The 17,106-nt window shown below is 44.8% G+C and overlaps 1 protein-coding gene and 1 long non-coding RNA gene across 11 annotated transcripts in view; one reads left to right on the top strand and one right to left on the bottom strand.

Annotated features, from left to right (window-relative positions):
• Window positions 1-17,106, top strand: part of STK39 (serine/threonine kinase 39) — a 323,493-nt gene that overhangs the window by 241,909 nt on the left and 64,478 nt on the right. The window lies entirely within an intron of this gene.
• Window positions 11,111-12,170, bottom strand: LOC112668046 (uncharacterized). Its single transcript, XR_007408711.1, has 2 exons — window positions 11,367-12,170; window positions 11,111-11,250 (listed from the first exon to the last, which is right to left on the bottom strand). It is a non-coding gene; the product is annotated as an uncharacterized LOC112668046 (long non-coding RNA).

Raw genomic sequence — 17,106 nt, 5'->3', positions numbered from 1 at the left:
TCACCTGATCTAGCTAACTTCAGGTAACATCCCTGTTTCAGATTATCATCTCAACCTCACCCTATTTCGCTGCTGCCCCCCCACCCCCCACCCAGTGGTGACCAAAAACAATTACCTGGTGTTGCTTTTAGTTTTTAGGGTTTAGCTTAGTTCTCTGCCTTTTCTTTTAAGGCTTCACCACCACCAGCAGCGCCGAATGATGATGAGTCATTATAGCACAAATTCTTTTTCAAATCCTAGTGAATCTTTTTAAAGGAACTTTCTCCCTGCATTATAAAAGTAATGTTCATTAGAGGAAATTTGAAAAATACAGGAAGTTCTAAAGAAAATGATTACCCATCGAACCGTCACTCAGGGATAAGCATAATTAACGTTTTGGTGTATTTCCATCTGGTTTTGTTTTGTTTTGTTTTGTTTTCTCTTTTTTTTATTCTGCATATATTTTTTATTGTCCCAATTATACTACATATGCAGTTCTCTGGCCTGTTTTTTACACTTGGTATTACATTTTCTTATGTCATTAAAAATCCTTTATAAACAGCATTTTAATAGCTACATAATATTGCATGCTGTGGTTATTCCACTGCAATTTATTTAACTGTTTGACTATCATTGAATATTTAATTTGTTTCCAGATTTTTGCTATAGAAGTTCTCTAAAGACTGGTATTAAATAGAAAACTCAGGACGCCTGGGTGGCTCAGCAGTTGAGCATCTGCCTTTGGCTCAGGGCTTGATCCCGGAGTCCAGGGATCAAGTCCTGTATCGGGCTCCTTGCATGGAGCCTGTTTCTCCCTCTGCCTGTGTCTCTGCCATTCTCTGTGTCTCTCATGAATAAGTAAATAAAATCTTTAAAAATAAATAAATAAATAGAAAACTCAGATTTCTAATATATTTTATATGTCAGATTTAGAGCTGTAGAATTTGTAAATCAAAGGGCATATAGTAACTCTTCTAAAATTATGGAAACATGGGCAGCCTGGGTGGCTCAGGGGTTTAGCTCTGCCTTTAGCCCAGGGTGTGATCCTGGAGACCCGGGATCGAGTCCCACATCAGGCTCCCTGCATGGAGCCTGCTTCTCCCTCTGCCTGTGTCTCTGCCTCTCTCTCTCTCTGTCTCTCTGTCTCTCTGTCTCTCTCTCTGCCTCTCTCTCTGCCTCTCATGAATAAATAAATAAAAATCTTAAAAACAAAATAAAATTATGGAAACATGTTGCCAAACAACCTTCTCAAAAGCTAGTATTAATATATACTCCCAGCAGGGGCAGCCCAGGTGGCTCAGCAGTTTAGCGCTGCCTTTAGCTCAGGGTGTGATCCTGGAGACCTGGGATCGAGTCCCACATCGGGCTCCCTCCATGGAGCCTGCTTCTCCCTCTGCCTGTGTCTCTGCCTCTCTCTCTCTCTCTCTTTCTCTCTCTCATTCTGTCTCTGTCTCTCATGAATAAAATACACACACACACACACACACACACACACACACATACATATTCCCAGCAGTAAAGGAAGGTCTCATGGATTACATCCCTGCCAGTGTTCCATGTTTTGTATTATCATTTTGTAATCTTTGCTTATTTTATTTGGCAGATTAAAAAGTAATGATTGGATTTTGTAGTTTGCATTCCACTGAGCCATATCTCAAAATCCCCAGGTAGACAAAGCCAGAAAGGGCTTGAAAAGACCCTTTAATTGTTACTGGGTTTCTAAGCCCAGTATAAAATGACTTATCCCTGTATGGGAAGAAATGGATATTTCTATTGCTATTCTAAACGAATTCACACTATGTCCCAAAATGTGCATTAGTCTTAACTAAGCAAGCCTAAGGCTTTCCTTTGAAATTGAAAAGTTCATTATAATAGCAAAGAAAGAAATGAGGTTATTCTGAACTTATTTGTTCTTCCCGATTACCTGCTGAAGTCTAGTGATTATTTCCTCTTTTGAGTGTGCTCTCAAATTACCCTTCCAACACTGAGATGCTTAGGAACAGCCTCTTTGTATCAGTGTCTTTGCTTTTTTCCCTTCCCTAACCTTTCCCTAAAAAGGCTGTGTGCATGCTCTTGCTCTTGCCCTTACTCCCATCAGTGGGCAGCAGGAATCCTGTTGTTGGGTTTCCTACTTGCTAATAGATAGCAGGTGCAGGACATCTGTGAGAAGCCCTGGACTTATGAGACCCAGTCTTAGAGCTCGACCAGCCAGAGTTGCCCAGGTAAGCCCAGAATAGGTCACCTTCTCCCCTTAAAACTTCTGCTCCTGATCCTGTTGTCTAATTATATGGGTAACCATTTTTGCCCCCCTCAGGAAGAGTAAGCCCAGTTTCAGAGAGCCTTTAGCAGAGCTGTTGGACCAGCTATTTTATCAACTCTGGGGCCAGATCATTTGGCTTGCTAGGAGGAAATCAATAATATGGCACTGTTTTCACCCAAAGGCACATAGTGATATGTTTCTGACTCTGAGTCCTGCAGTATAACCTCCTAATGATTAAAAATTACTACGTTGGGTGATGATGGGGAGCCCACTCTTCTTCAGCTTTATCATCTTTTGACCAAAACAGCAAGTCCTTTTCCCATACAGCCTCACAGTACTGTGGCTTGGGTGTTGGCAGAATAGCCACAGGATTTGGGCTAATCACAGACACAAATAATCTGAGTTACGCACTGTTCCTTGGTGAACCTGTCCTCATCAGTCTTAATGTAAGAAACCTACAAAGTGGTGTTGAAATTCTTCATTTTTTCCCCAAGCTTGATAGACCTGAATTTTCTCTGTGCTAAGCATTTATCTGCTGGTTCATCTTAGGAAATGTGAAGTCTGGGAATGGCCTTAGTTCTGTTACCGCTTCCTTCACAGTATTAGGAGTTCCCTTGATTTTTAAATGAGTGTGTTTAAGGAAAGAATGATGGGAAAGGCGAAGGGAGTAGCAGGGGTGATAGGGGTAGACATTTTGAAGGTAAAGAAAGAGGAGTGTTCATGGTTCCAATGTCTCAGATGAGAACTCTCCTAAAGACAGTATACCAAACACCTTTGATACATCGCAGCTTGCTCACCGACGGAGTTTGTTTTCATCTGTGAATGCTGATTGGTCATAAGCTCATCGAGCACAGTCTGTACATTATTTCATCTCTGTGTATCCTGTCCTCACAGGCCTCACATGTTGCCTCTATGTGTCCTACACATGTATCTGAGCTAAGTGAGTGAGTTTTTCTGCCCACCTCATTTTCCACTCACCCATCATTGCAACCTTAGTTCCCAGATAGATTTGGTCACATGGTCACATAGACTCAGTTAGATGGCCTGTTAGATACTTTGTGTGAAGTTTGAAAATTGTATTTGGTGCATATTTTTACTTATTTGTGTCAGAAGAAAGGGAAGGCAAAGTAAGAAAGGCTCAAATTCTCCAAGCTTCAAGAAGAGCCCACTAGGCTATTTTAGAATTGCAAGAGTAGTAATATTTTTATTTTAAATTATTATTCTAAATTTATGAGAACAGATGTGAGTAATCACATGTCAGATACTGAAGTGAAATTAAAGTCTTCATGGATCCCAAGCAAAAGCAAGACCATCATCACAGGCATCCTTATTCCTGCCCTTTAAAACTCCTCGGGAGTGGAAATCTGTTTTTCATTTGTAACCAGTCGAAAGCTTGAACAACATTCTGGATACAGGAGGTTCCCAGAACAAGCTTGAATCATCAACAGTCAACTTTGATATCAGCTCCAAGTCTTTCAAATACACAGCTGTTTGGCAGCCAGATTCAGGCTCTAGTTCATTTAAAAAAAAAAAAAAAAAAAAAAAAACGTTTTTCAGATCATTTAAAAATGTTTTATTAATGGCCACATCAACAGGCTGAAGGAGGTCAGTATGCTGAGGCGCAGATAAAAATGAGTATTGTGTTTTTTTCCTCCCAGTTGGCTCGGTGGGAGATCCTTTTTGTGCTCTAAAAAGTTATATAATTAGCATGGCACCCGCTGCTCATTGGGTAAGCCAAACTGGTTTTTAATGTTCAGAATACAAAACATGGAAATGTCATCTTCATAACACTCCATGCTGTCACTGATAGCCGAGAGCATTTCTGAATGACAGATCTGTAATAACAGTGATGATGAGAGTCACAATTAAATAGCACTCTGAGCTCAGAGCAGTGTTCCTTCAGGCCTTCTAAATCCAAAGAGGCCCTGGATGGAGGCAAGTGTGTAATTTGAATGACATTGTGTGCCGTCTTCTAGTGCAAGGAAGAAAATTGCCAGAAGTGCTGGCCAAAGCACTCACGAACGGGGTGCTTTTCCTGTGTCTCTTTTCTTAGAGAATCCCCCGATCTGGCTGGCTGGCAGGCAGGATCACACACCTTAGGCACGTTTCAATCTTCTGTTGTGCCTTTCTGCCTTCACATAAACTAGGATCTTTGATTTGACCAGACAAAGCAGGGAATTTAAATTATTCATAAGGGAAAGAGGCATGGGATGGATTATCAGGAGAATTCTCAGATCCTCCTGGGTTTATTTTGCTCTCTGGGGATTATCAAGGACTCAAAAGCAGCCCCATTACTAGTCTGTTTCCTTCCTTCAAACCCTGAGTTGGAAAGTACTCTTCTCAGCTCCCAGTGATCAGGCCCATTTATTCAAGCATTACTGGGATGCTTTTTTTTTTTTTTTTTTTTTTTAAGGTTTTATTTATTTATTCATGAGAGACAGAGAGAGAGACGGGCAGAGGGAGAAGAAGCAGGGTCCAAGCAGGGAGCCCGACGAAGGACTCGATCCCAGGACTCCAGGCTGAAGGCAGCATTGAGCCACCCAGGGATCCTATTACTGGGATTCTTAAAGAGTTAAGAGACTCATACCACCATCACCTCCCTCCCAACTGAAACCTTGTCACACGTGTTCTGGTTTGTGGTTAGAAGCTATTAGAGGACTCAGTGGACGATTGGACTCCTGTACTCCCGGTGGGTTGGGTAAAGGGGGTGAGAAAGAATCCATCTCTAGGCAGGGGCCCAATAGCTGACATGGAGAACTCAGTGGCAATTATTACTGTTGTTGCTGTGCAATCACTGAATGCTTGCGGTGTGCCAGGCACTATCCTTGGCTGCCTTCTCTCTGAGCTCTCTCTGAGGTAGTTACTGTTACTTCCTCATTTTACAGCTGGAGATAGTAAGACTTGGGACCTTAATTGCCCAAGGTCCCAGGGCTCGTCAATGTTACAAGTCAGTGTTACAAATTTTATTTAAACTCAAGACTGTTGTCTTCAGAAACCCAGCTATAAGGCCAAGTGAACCTAGCAAAAAAAGCATTCGTGTTCTCTGACTCCCCATAAAACCAAATCAAAGATATTGGAGTTAGAGGGTGGAAGAGGAGAGGAGGTAGAGAAGTCTGGTGTAATTGGTATAAGATGTGCTCCCTTGCCTTCTATACTTAAATAAAAATAAGTATGCTGTAGACAGAACAGCCTGGAGCTCAGAGCACAGGTGGTGCAGCAGCAGCGCTTCCCAATCATAGATGTGATGCTTTTCCAGTCACCCAGAGCCTTGGTGTCAGGCCGACTGTCCACAGTTTATATTTCCTGTGAGTCTTGGCCAGGTCAATCCCACCACCCTGGACGTTGACTGTTAGCTCACTGCTTGTGAAGAAATAGCTTTTTGGCCAGAAATCTCTTCAGTGTAGCAGGCCTCATTTATTCTCGCAGATCCATTCCTTTTTTTTTCCTTTTTTAAAATTGTATTTATTCATGAGAGCTGCAGAGAGAGAGAGAGAGAGAGAGAGGCAGAGACACAGGCAGAGGGAGAAGCAGGCTTCCTTGCTGGGGACCCCAATGTGTGGGACTCAATCCTGGGACCGGGGATCACACCCTAAGCTGAAGGCAGATGCTCAACCACTGAGCCACCCAGGCGTCCCTCCCAGATCCATTCCTAATGTTAAATCTCCTCTACTGATCATGGCTCTGGCCTGCATTGCAACTGAAAAAATGCCTTCAGCTCAGAAACCTTTTTTTGGGGGGTGGGGTGGGGGTTATTTGGGTATTTATATAGGATTGGTTACCTCCATATGCAGGGGTTTTGACTAGTGTAATTACATGTGACTTAATGCCATGCAGCAGTGTCCTGCTTGATGCAATTAGATTTCTTGAATATTTCTTGAGAGCTTACTTACGTGCCAGACTCCATGCCAGGCACTCTGTGGAGGGATATGACATAGCACCATAGCTCCTCTGGCCCATCTTTTGAATTCTGTATATTTACTAAAATGTTCTTAATTGTTGACCTTTACCATCCCTTTATCTTTGTTATGGATATTCACTGTCTTGCTCATTTTTTAAAAATCATCTAGTTCTCTTAAACTTGACAAATAATCCATGTTTATTTTGCCTCAAACCAGCGGAGAAAGGCTCTACTGTCATGCTAATCATTTTGGAAGGGCCCCCTTGACTTTTCCTTCTGAACCTTTTCCTGACTTCCCTATCTGGTGGCACTGTTTTTTGTACTTCCTTATGAAAAGCACACTTGCCAATTTACAGTAAAGAAGCAAATAGCAAGTAGTTTGCAGGGTGTGCTGCATAAATACTTCTGTAGACTAAGAATTGTTTATCCAGCCTGGCCTCCTTTATTAAATTTTCACTGAAATCAAGAGATCTAAGAAGCTAAGTTAGTCTTAAAACCTTGTCAGAGATCAACAGACTAGGTATAACGGTCAGTCACTGAAGAAACCATCCTGAAGGAAATTGCTGGGTACATCTTTTTTATTAGTGACTCTTAGATAAGAAAAATGCATGACCCCCACAGTCTTGGTAAGTTCTGCACTTGATGGTGAAGTCACACATGTGGGAGTTGCTATTGGACGTCCTCAGCGTGTTTTTCAATGTCATCAAATTTTTGAGTATGGCTCTAAAAGATGGATTCCATGACCTACGCATGAAAATCATTTTCGTTATTTGACAGTCCTACAGCATGTGTTTGAACACAGGCCAAAAGTTGTTTTGAGCATTTAGGATAGGATTCTGTATTCCACTAGTTTCCTTTTGAGGCTTGTCCTAGGTACGCCCTTTGTGGTGGAGGTGGTGTTGCACCATTGCAGGGTGAGCTTCATGGCTAAGTCGAGGGTCTTTCCAGTTTTGGTGAGCTATAAATACTTGGAATTTTTCAATTAGGATGGTTTGGTTTCTATGCCAGGTGATGAATGCCATTTACCTTATTGGGTCTGTTGAAGGGAGGGTTCCTTCCTGAAACAGTGTGGTAATGAGCACCATAAATCAATGCTCTAGACCCAGAAAATGAACAAAGTGGTTGCTAAAAGTATGAATGTTGACTTTAAAAAATCTGCCAGGATCAGATGAGAAGGAATCACGTAGCAGTTGCATTGTAAGGACCATCTTACAGCCATAGGAAGAGTTGTGCATTCAGATCAACTGTGGGGTTTTTGAAAAGGCATCCACGGGAAACAGATAAGACTGAATTTCAGATTTCCCGCCTTGCTTGTGGCCATCTTCAGGTTGAAAAAGCAATTTTGTAGAAATACATAGAAACATTTTTAGCCCTCATTTTAAATATCATGCGAATAATGAATGCTTTCACATACTGTTGCCTTTTTAGGATGTGGTAATCCAAAGGAAGCTTCTCGCACTCACTCTCAGTGCGAGTCTTCTTCTTTTTTTTTTTTCTTTTTCTTAAGATTATTTATTTGAGAGAGAAAGAGTACATGCAAGCACACTCAAGTGGGGGGAGGCGCAGAGGGAGACACTCACAGCAGACCCTCTACCCCCACCCCCCTGCCCCGGAGCATGGAGGGCTATGCAGGGCTCAATCTTACAACCCTGAGATTATGACCTGAGCTGAAACCAAGAGTGGGGTGGTTAACTGACTGAGCCACCCAGGTACCCCTCTTCATGCTTTTTCAACCCTGTTAGTGTCAGTACTTGGGAGAATCATACAACTCCAAGCCTCAAAAGCAAATGGATGCTTTTTTGGTGGGTGGGGGTGGGGCTAGAGTTTTTTAATTTTTTGTTTTTACATTATTCTGAATAAAAGCCCTGTCCCCAATCTAGCATCCTGGCAAGTGCTGCCTGATGTGCTCTAATAAATGTATACTTCTTTCTGATGCCCATCCACAACCTATCAAATGCCTAGTAATAAGGTTTATTTTCTGTGCAGCTGTGTATTTTATAAATAGCCATTTGCTGAAGTAATTTCAGGAAAGTCCAATTTGAGGATTTATGATGCCTTTGCCAAAGACAAAGGGTCACCCACACTAGACTGTAAATACATTTACTTATAGGCCATTTCTCTGAAATGGATCAAAAGAGAAAATATGTGCTCAATCTCATTTATCATTAAATTTAATCGTCTTAAGGCACTACCTGTGGAAAAAGCCAGGGAAGATTCTGTTTTCGTGTCTCACCGAGAGGATGCCGGTATTAACATTTAGTGCTCATTAGTCCTTCACAGCTTTCTTCTTCATTGGGCGGGTATTTTAAACCGAGTTAGAAGTGATCATGTTCCCTTTAAATTTGCTAATTTTTAACATAGCTTCCCCTGGAGATGATGATACATACAAATTGATAGGAACCTCAAAGCATAATTCATGCTGCTTTTGTGATCACCCCGCTAACGTTTAAAGAATTCTGTGGTTATCTGCTCACCTTACATCATTGTAGCTGTACTACCATGGCTAGCTCTCTTGATTAGGAGCAGGCATCCTTTAAAATTTGTAAGCAAACAATTATCCTTTCTCACTTCTGAGGCAGCGCATTTGGGTGTGTTGAGCTGAACAACATGTTCAATTTGTTGGCCAGACTCAGAGCTTCCTTTTGAAGTGGAGCCACCCTGCAGCCTGCCCATGTTAGTAGTTGGCCACCTCCCCAGGGCAGGACATAACCTGAGTCAGTCTCCGGTACGTTCACAGCAGAATGTTACCTCTGCACTGAGGTTTTAGCTGAAGTGAGAGATCTGTGTTTAATCAACACCTGTACTAGGCTATCAGATGCTTCCCAGGGCCAGTCAGAGTTCAGTCACAGAATCACCCATCCTAGCACTTGACAAAGACCCCTTTAGGGCATTGGGAAGCAGTCTGTATAGGCCATTCATTTCTCCAGGTTCTTTGGGCATCTTGTATTGAGGTAAATCATCAGGAAACAATGTACCTCGGCTATAATATTTCAGCTCCCAGCAGAAATGCTATCACTTAGGTAAGATTTAATATGGTGCCTTCAGCACATAGGAGAACAAATCTTCATTTTTGCACCACGTAGTTGGAAGACACTTATATGAAAAAAAGTTTCTGCCCTTTACAACATAGAGTTGTTGTAGACATTACTCAGTGTCCCTTATAAAGGGACTTCCATACAGAATTTCTCCTTGATATAAATGCCAAGGGAAAAACATCTGCCTTGCATGTTTCTTTTTTGATAAAGAACCGTATCAGGCAATACTTTCCTTTTTTTTTTTTTTTTTTTTGCCTGAGCTGCAAGCAAACAAAGCTAAATTCAGTGCTCAGTGAGAGTAACTGACATCTCACATATGTATAGTATCTTTTTCTCTGTTCCCTTTAATTTCTGTTATTTTTGATAATCAAATGTTCGGTTGTATAGTTTAGCTTTGAACTACTTACCGTCCTTTTTTGCAAAAATTAATGCAAACGGCAAGGAAGATGATAGTTGCCCATAATGATTAGAGATTGTAACAATGTGTGCCTTGAAGTGAACTGTCATTACCTTGAAACTCGACCCATCCAGGAATGCTGCAGGTATGTGTGCCACCCCCACGTCCCCACAGTTGTCTATTGATCTGTGTAAATACACCTACCATGACGTAAGATCAAGAGCCCAACTGGACATTGATCGAATCCATATCTTAGAGGTACTCTTTGCATTTTTAGTGTAACTGGCTTGGCATGTTGATTTGGGAACCTGATGCACCGAAGAGTGGTATCTGTCACAGAAACGTTGAGTCTGGGTTTTCCACAGGAAACCCTGACGCACGCCAGACTTTCAAACACGAGTGACGTTAATGAAGACTGCTTCTGTACTTCTATCAGTGGATTTCAATCAAGACGCATACACAGAAACCCCTAACTAGCAAGAATGCTTAGTAGTTTTTCCTGCTGCTAAAGAACAGGAACTTTGAATAGGCTGTAATGTTTCTGCTTCTACCAGCTGGAGTCCTGCCTCTAGTTTTTATGTGGTCATTCCATTTCCCTCTTGGCCTATCAGTAAAAATCAATTCCGTAAATATGTCCACTGGACACTCTAAATACTGAAAAGGACTGCCACCCGTGAAAATACAGTTCCACAAACGTGACAGGAAGAGCCCTTACACGATAATCTGTTCACTCATGATTTACCACAGTTAGGACATAACAATCGATTTCGTACGTGTGGGCAAAACAGTATTCAAATTTTATGTATTAAGCTCTGAAATATGACAAAATGGTGCCATTTTAAAAGTTCTAGATGGTAGGTACATGTGAATTTGTTTTATTACTCTTTGAACTTTCCTGTATATTGAAGTGTTTTTCATGATTTTCCAAAGTATGCACTAGAGGAAAAAAGCATGTTTGTTTAGGGGGAAAGTGGGCAGAGTGGGTGAGAAGAAACAATCATGTTCTCTATTTGGGCAGCATGTAGATTTGCAAGAGGTTTTTGTTAAAGGAACTTTGTTAGGATTGTTTCCAGGTGAAAACTATTTTTGTAGCCAGCAAAGGCAGTTATTTATGATAATATTTTTGCCTATGATTTATTCACAGGTGTAAGCATTGTACAGAGTATGAGAAATTTCTTTGCAAGGCTCTGCACATGCATCTCTAATTTAGGTGTCAGCTGTGTGAAACCCTGTGCAGTCAGACTGCTTGTTCCCTATGAGCTGTAAATCTAAAAGGTCCTTCAGCCAGCTCAGTAACCAGTGGGATGCGTCAAAGTCCTTAGCCTGAGGTTCCAGCTGCAGAAAAACCTGTAGACACCAGTGTAAAGGTCAAATTCTTGAAGATATATCAAGATATTTTATTTCAAGAAATTGTGTGTGTGTGTGTTCATGCATGTGCACGTGTGTTCGTGCATGTGCGTGTGTTCATGCACATGTGTGTTCATTATATGAACACAACTAGATTAGTCACTGCCCATGTTTTCTTGTTAAAGACAACTGTATGGCTTCGTGATCTATTTATTTGACATCAACCGTAAGCTCTGTGATGCTGCATGGCTTGGTAGAGACTAGAATTCTGGATGCTGTCAGCTTATACTTTGCCAGGCCATAGGTATATTTCTGGGTGTCTGAAGGTGCAATCCTGAAAGGAATTTTCACTTTCACCTTTTAGGAGACTCACTGATCCAAAAGGCTCTTTTGAGGCAAGTTAAAGGCAGGGCCAGGGTGTGGGGGCGATGGGCTAGGTATATGACTCACAGTCCTGGAGCATGGCACAGGGTGTGTGGAAATCTGTGCTTTGAAGAGAGCTTCCATTTCAAGCAGGGCCTTGGGGCACAGTGCTGAGGGATACAGCAGGGGCTCTTAACCTTTATTCCTGCCATCATCGCACAAATCATTATATATGAGCCACACCCCCATCTATAACATCTCCCACTGCACGCAGCGCTTAAGTACCAGGGGCAGGCACGTCACTGGGGGAAAGAAGTCTTCCTTGAGAAGAGTGCACCTCAGCTCACCCTGCAGTTTGAGAACCGCCAGTCTAGAATGAAAAGCAGTCGTCTAGAAGCGTCAGTTCCAGGTTTGGGTGTCATTTCTGCCATCAAAGGCTCCTGGGACAGGCCTGGCGCCTAGTAGGTGATCAATAAGTATTTATGGAGTGCCGAGTGAATCAGCCCCCTGTGTAATCTTACGCAGGCCGCTTGATCTTTTTGGCTTCGGTTTCTTCACCTGAGGAAGGAGGGAAATGGATTAGGTGACCCCCGGGGCCCCTGTCAGTTGTAAAATCATATGATTCTGTGATTGGGCCTTTACCGCAGAGAAGACGAATTTGACAGGAGCGTGAACGATGGAGAGAGTGAGAACAAGAGGGGGGAAATGCTCCTTCCTGTGACTTAGGCCCCGGTTTCTTGTCCTCCTACTACTTTTTAAGCCCTTTCTTGACGCTGGGGCTCCCCGGTCCTTTTACCTCCTGTCAGCTGTCATTCTCTGGGAGGACTGTAAACTCTTGAAGGACTGGAACCCTGACTTTCCCCTCCGCTTTGCTGCGCCCAGAACCTCGGGCGCCGGAGGGCCGCGGCGCGGTGAGGGGCTCACGGTGCCTGCGCGCGGCTCCCGGAAGCCCGGAGGGCACCGTTGGCTCCTGTCGCCGGGCGCAAGCGGCTGAAGCGGAGCTGCGGAGCCCAGAGGAAGCTTCCGTGGACCCGGGGGTCGGTGTGGTTCGCTGACCTAAGACTGAGCCCTAGAGAGACGTGCGTGAACCCCGCGTGCGGGCAGCCTCGGGCCTGGATGCAAGAGGCCTCCTCGTTCTCCTCCTGGTGCTTTCGCTTGCGGCCTTCCTTGGTGTCCTTCGGCTTATGGTTGCTTTGGCGTCGTTTTCCACATCTCATTAAATACGATGATTTTCTCTCTGAGCAACACATTCATCTGCCAAGGATTACACCCGGGTAATAGCGCGTCCCCCTCTTGCGGCCTTGTCCTCTTGCGCGTCTGTGGCTCTGGGCGCGCCGCTCTCCGCGCCTAGTGTGTGGTGTGGGCATGAAACAGCCTTTGTTCATCGGGTCGTTTGTTCTCCTCGTGCGGCAGATAACGGAGACGTGCTTTGGTCAGCGATGGCAGAGCCGTAGAGAAGTGGGCGATCTGAGGACACTTAGCAGGCCGAGCCCACAGGTCGTGGCGGTGGCTGTCACGGCCACCTGCCGCGTGGGGGGCAGAGAGACAAGTGAATCTGAGGAGGAAAGGGATGTGTTCTGTTCTGCCCGTGCTGGGTTTTCCGGAGTCTGCACATTGCATGGAGAGATGCTGTGTAGACAGTTGGATGATGGGTCTAAACCTCTGGGGGGCACGTACCTGGGTTTGGGTTACGCACTTGGAATTACTCCTCGAGAAGGAGAAGGGAGATGAGGGGGGCCGCAGACGGCCGCAGACTACAGGGCCGGGCGGACGGGAGTGGCTGGCGCACAGGGAAAGGGCGGCCCGGGAGCTGGGGTGACAGGGTCTCGGAAGCCTGGACAGAGCCAGACTTGCAGAATTGTCACTCCTTTGTCTTCAGTCACGCGGGCGTGCATTCACTCGCTCGCGTGCCAGGTGCTGTCTGTGCTGGCAAGCTGCAGGTCTTTGCCCTTCGGGAGCCTCGCGGCTGGTAGATGGGACGGACACTGAAGTAACACACTGCGTTGGTACGGAACGTGACGTGCTGGGTGTGGGGCTAGAGGCCAGGAGGCTGCGCTGGAAAGCGGCCGGCCCTCGGCTGGCTGCCTCTCCCCTTCTTTCCTGGCCTCCCGCAAAAGGGCAAGTCAAGTGAGGGAGAGGGGGAGTGGAGATTCGCCAGCAGCGAGGGAAGCTGGCTCCCCAACACGCTGCAGCCCCCCAGGAGCACCTCTCTGTTCCCGCCCTCCCTGTTTCCCTCTTTACCAGGCCTGACCCACCAGCACACAAACGTTTCTCTTCACCCATCTTAAAAAGCCCTCTCTTTCCCCACCTCCGATTACAGCGGTTTCTCTCCAGGCCTTACAGCTGAACTCCTCAGAAGTGCCCCCAGCTGCAGTCCCTTTCTTCCCTCTGTCTCCTGAGCCCACTGGTGACAGGGCTCTGACAGACCCCCTCCGCCCACACTGCGCCTTTGCAAAGCCACCCCTGGGCAGGGAGGGCAGGCCCGAGACAACGAGGAGAGCAGCAGACAGTGTGGGACACTTGAAGGGGGGGAGGCAGGTAGAAGCAGGTCTTCAGGGGGTCATGCCAAGGATTTAAAATTTTAAGAATCCTGGGGGAGGGACACCTGGGTGGCACAGTGGTTGAGCATCTGCCTTTGGCTCAGGTTGTGATCCCGGGCTCTTCCCTCCTGCCTTCTTCCCTCTCTCCCCTCCTTTCCTCCCCACTTCCCTCTGGCTGGCCCACCCCTGCACCCCTTCTCATCGCTGCCACCACCACCATCACCTGTCTCTTCACCAGCTGACGTGCCCTTTTGCCCCCTGCACAGCACCATCCCTGCATTCCACGGGGGACTTGGGCAAGGGTGCCGAAGGTGGGCGAGAGGCACCCAGAAACAACCAACTGGCAGCCTGAGGAGAGACATTCAGACAGAAGAAAGTCTCTCTGCCGCCCATTCCTTCCAAGATCAGAAAAACTTGTCACCCCGCCTCTACAGTGATGCTCCCTCTGCCTGTGTCTCTGCCTCTCTCTCTCTCTCTCTGTCTTTCATGAACAAATAAATCTTAAAAAAAAAAAAAAAAATTCCAGGGGAAGGTGCCAGAGTGGCTCAATTAAGCATCTGACTGTTGATCTCAGGGCTCAGGTCTTGATCTCAGGGTGGTGAGTTCAAGCCTTGCGTTGAGCTCCATACTGGGTGAGGAACCTACTTACAAAAAATAAATAAATAAAATTAAAAAAAAAAAAAAGAGGGGAAGAACAAAATGGAGTCTTTGAGCAAGGGAGTGGGATGATCAGATTTCCAGATAACAAGCTGGCTGGCTCCTGAGCAGATCATGACCTTGAATGTGGCGAGACCAGTTAGAAGCATCTACAGACTCAGACTAGGACTCACAGTGGTTCAGGTAAGGACTGGGCCCTGGAGAAGACAAGGGTTACATTCCTTCAGTTCTACATTTAGTTCAGATGCACTAATCAGCTGTATGATTTTTGGGTATGTCCCTTACCCTCTCTGAGCCTCAGTTTCCTTGTCTGAGAAATAATAGGACATAAGAGCCATCCCCACATCACGTGTTATTTTGAGCATAGCATAAGATAACATAAGTGAAGCATCAAGCACGTACTGGCAGACAGTAAATGCCATTAATTATTACTTTCCCCATCTCACAGTTGAGGAAACAGATGACAGATGCCAGACAAGTAGTGAGTGGATTTGAATGGAGACCTCTGTCCCCACAGCTCCAGTACCTCCTCAGGCTGTGCCAGGCTCTCTGCTGGTGTGGACAGAGATGCCCAGCAAGCTTAATGGGCACCATAGTCCCTTTCTCTCCTAAGTCTGTGGGAAGAGACTCCAGTTCAGTGCCAAGAGCAGGAAAGAAGCAAGCTGAACTGGAAATGATGACCTGATAGCCCAGCCTGTTTGAAAGTCTCCATCCTGCTCCCAATAAAGGAAAGGTTCCAGGAGGAACATTCCCCCTGGACTTCCTCGGATACTGACTGGCAGCTTCACCCTGACCTGAAGTCCTAGGTTCAAAGAAGGGCAAAGGGGGCTTGGGAGGGAGAGGCCACCTCTGGGCTAGTGTTACCCCAGCTGTGTCCTGCAACCTCAGAGTGTGGGAAATTGGCTGGCAGTCAGCCTCACTCCAGAGTATCCTGTGGTGGAGGGTATGCAGTGCCAGTGGCACTACAGTCGCTGATGCTCTTTGAGAACCAGTGGTCCCTGGGCTTCTGAGCACTTTGATCGCATCTGGTTCTTGGAGGGTGTGTGCCCCCAGTTTTTGGCGTGAGCTAAAAGACACGAATATGAAGCTAAGGAACGCACCTAGTCCTGAGTTGGCATTTTGGCTCTGGAGCCCTCCAGGAGCAACAACTTGATCAGACTGTCCTGACGTGGTACAGTAAGAAGTGCAGAAAAATGCTACATCCTATCAGATGCATACTTCATCTGCGCAGGCCTGCTGCAGCTCAGTCACCAGGAACGCTTAAGCGTTTGCTCATGTGATCGTCATCACCACCCTCAGAGCCAGCTGCTTCATTTCAGTGTCCACTGTCCCTTGCAGATGAATGAGCAAGAAGGAAGATGTTACACATGACAATCTAGATCTCTGGATTTGTCACTTTGAATGGATATAGCAAATGTACATATATTTGTATATGACATATAGCATATATGCATTTTATATATAACATTTATATCTGTGTGTGTGTGTGTGTATATTTATTTATTTATTTATTTTTAAACAAAATTGAGCCCAAATTCCTGCCTGGCTTAACCAGCTGGTGCAGAGCAGTAGTTGCTCTCTTTAAATAGGGAAGAAGCTTTCCAGCTGGGAGAACACATCTCCCTGTTTTTTCCATATACTTCCTGCTTTACTCATTGAGAGTTCCTGCAATGGTGCTTACAAATTGCTTGTGAGAGTATAAATCGGGATGACTTGAATGAAAGGGAATTTGACAATATCTATAAAATTGCAAATGCGTTTATCCTTTGACCAAGCAATTTGCTTCTAGAAATTTATTTTCATGCCCATGTATTTGCGAAATGACATAAGAACAAGGTTATTCACTGAGCATTGTTTATACTAGTGGAAGACTGAAAACAGTCTGTTCATTGAATGAGAAGGATATAGCAGACAACGGAATACTATGTAACTATTAAAAAAAAAAAAAAAAGAATGAGAAAGCTCTCTCTGTGAGCCACTATGCAGAAATTCCAAGGTATGTTATTAAAAGAAGAGGCAAGGTGCAGAGCAACGGATATAGTATGCTACGTTTGTATTAAACAGGCTAGAAGGAACTGTGTATGTATATTTGCTAATATATGCATGAAATATCTCAGGAAGGGATGTACAAAAAGCCTATACCATTAAGGGGGGGACCAGGTAGTTGATTAATAAGAGTAGGAGGCCTAGATTTTAGAGAGCACCTTGTTGTACCTTTTGGGTTTTAACCCATGTGGTTGGTATCACCTATTTTAAAAAATAAATACTCTGCGTGAGCCCTGTAGACATTTGCCTTTGTGATGCAATATTTGCCTACAATGAAAAATAAGGGTTTGTGCTTACTGAATTTAGGAATATGTTTTTTGATGGGGTGTTTTTTTTTCTTTTTGGTTATTTTTAGGATTAAAAGTAGCTTTTTTTTTTAAGTATTTTATTTATTTTAGAGAGAAAGTGAGAGCCAGGGCTCGGGGAGGGGCACAAGGCGAGGGAGGGAGAAAACCAAGAGGACTCCTCACTGGATATGGAGCTCAACATAAGGTTCAATCTCAGGACCCTGAGATGATGACCTGAGCTGAAATCGAGAATTGGATCCTCAACCGACTGAGCCACCCGGGCACCCCAGGATTAAT

Source organism: Canis lupus, chromosome 36 (assembly GCF_003254725.2).
Source record: "Canis lupus dingo isolate Sandy chromosome 36, ASM325472v2, whole genome shotgun sequence".
Classification (NCBI taxonomy): domain Eukaryota; kingdom Metazoa; phylum Chordata; class Mammalia; order Carnivora; family Canidae; genus Canis; species Canis lupus.
This window is presented reverse-complemented; position numbering and strand designations above follow the sequence as displayed.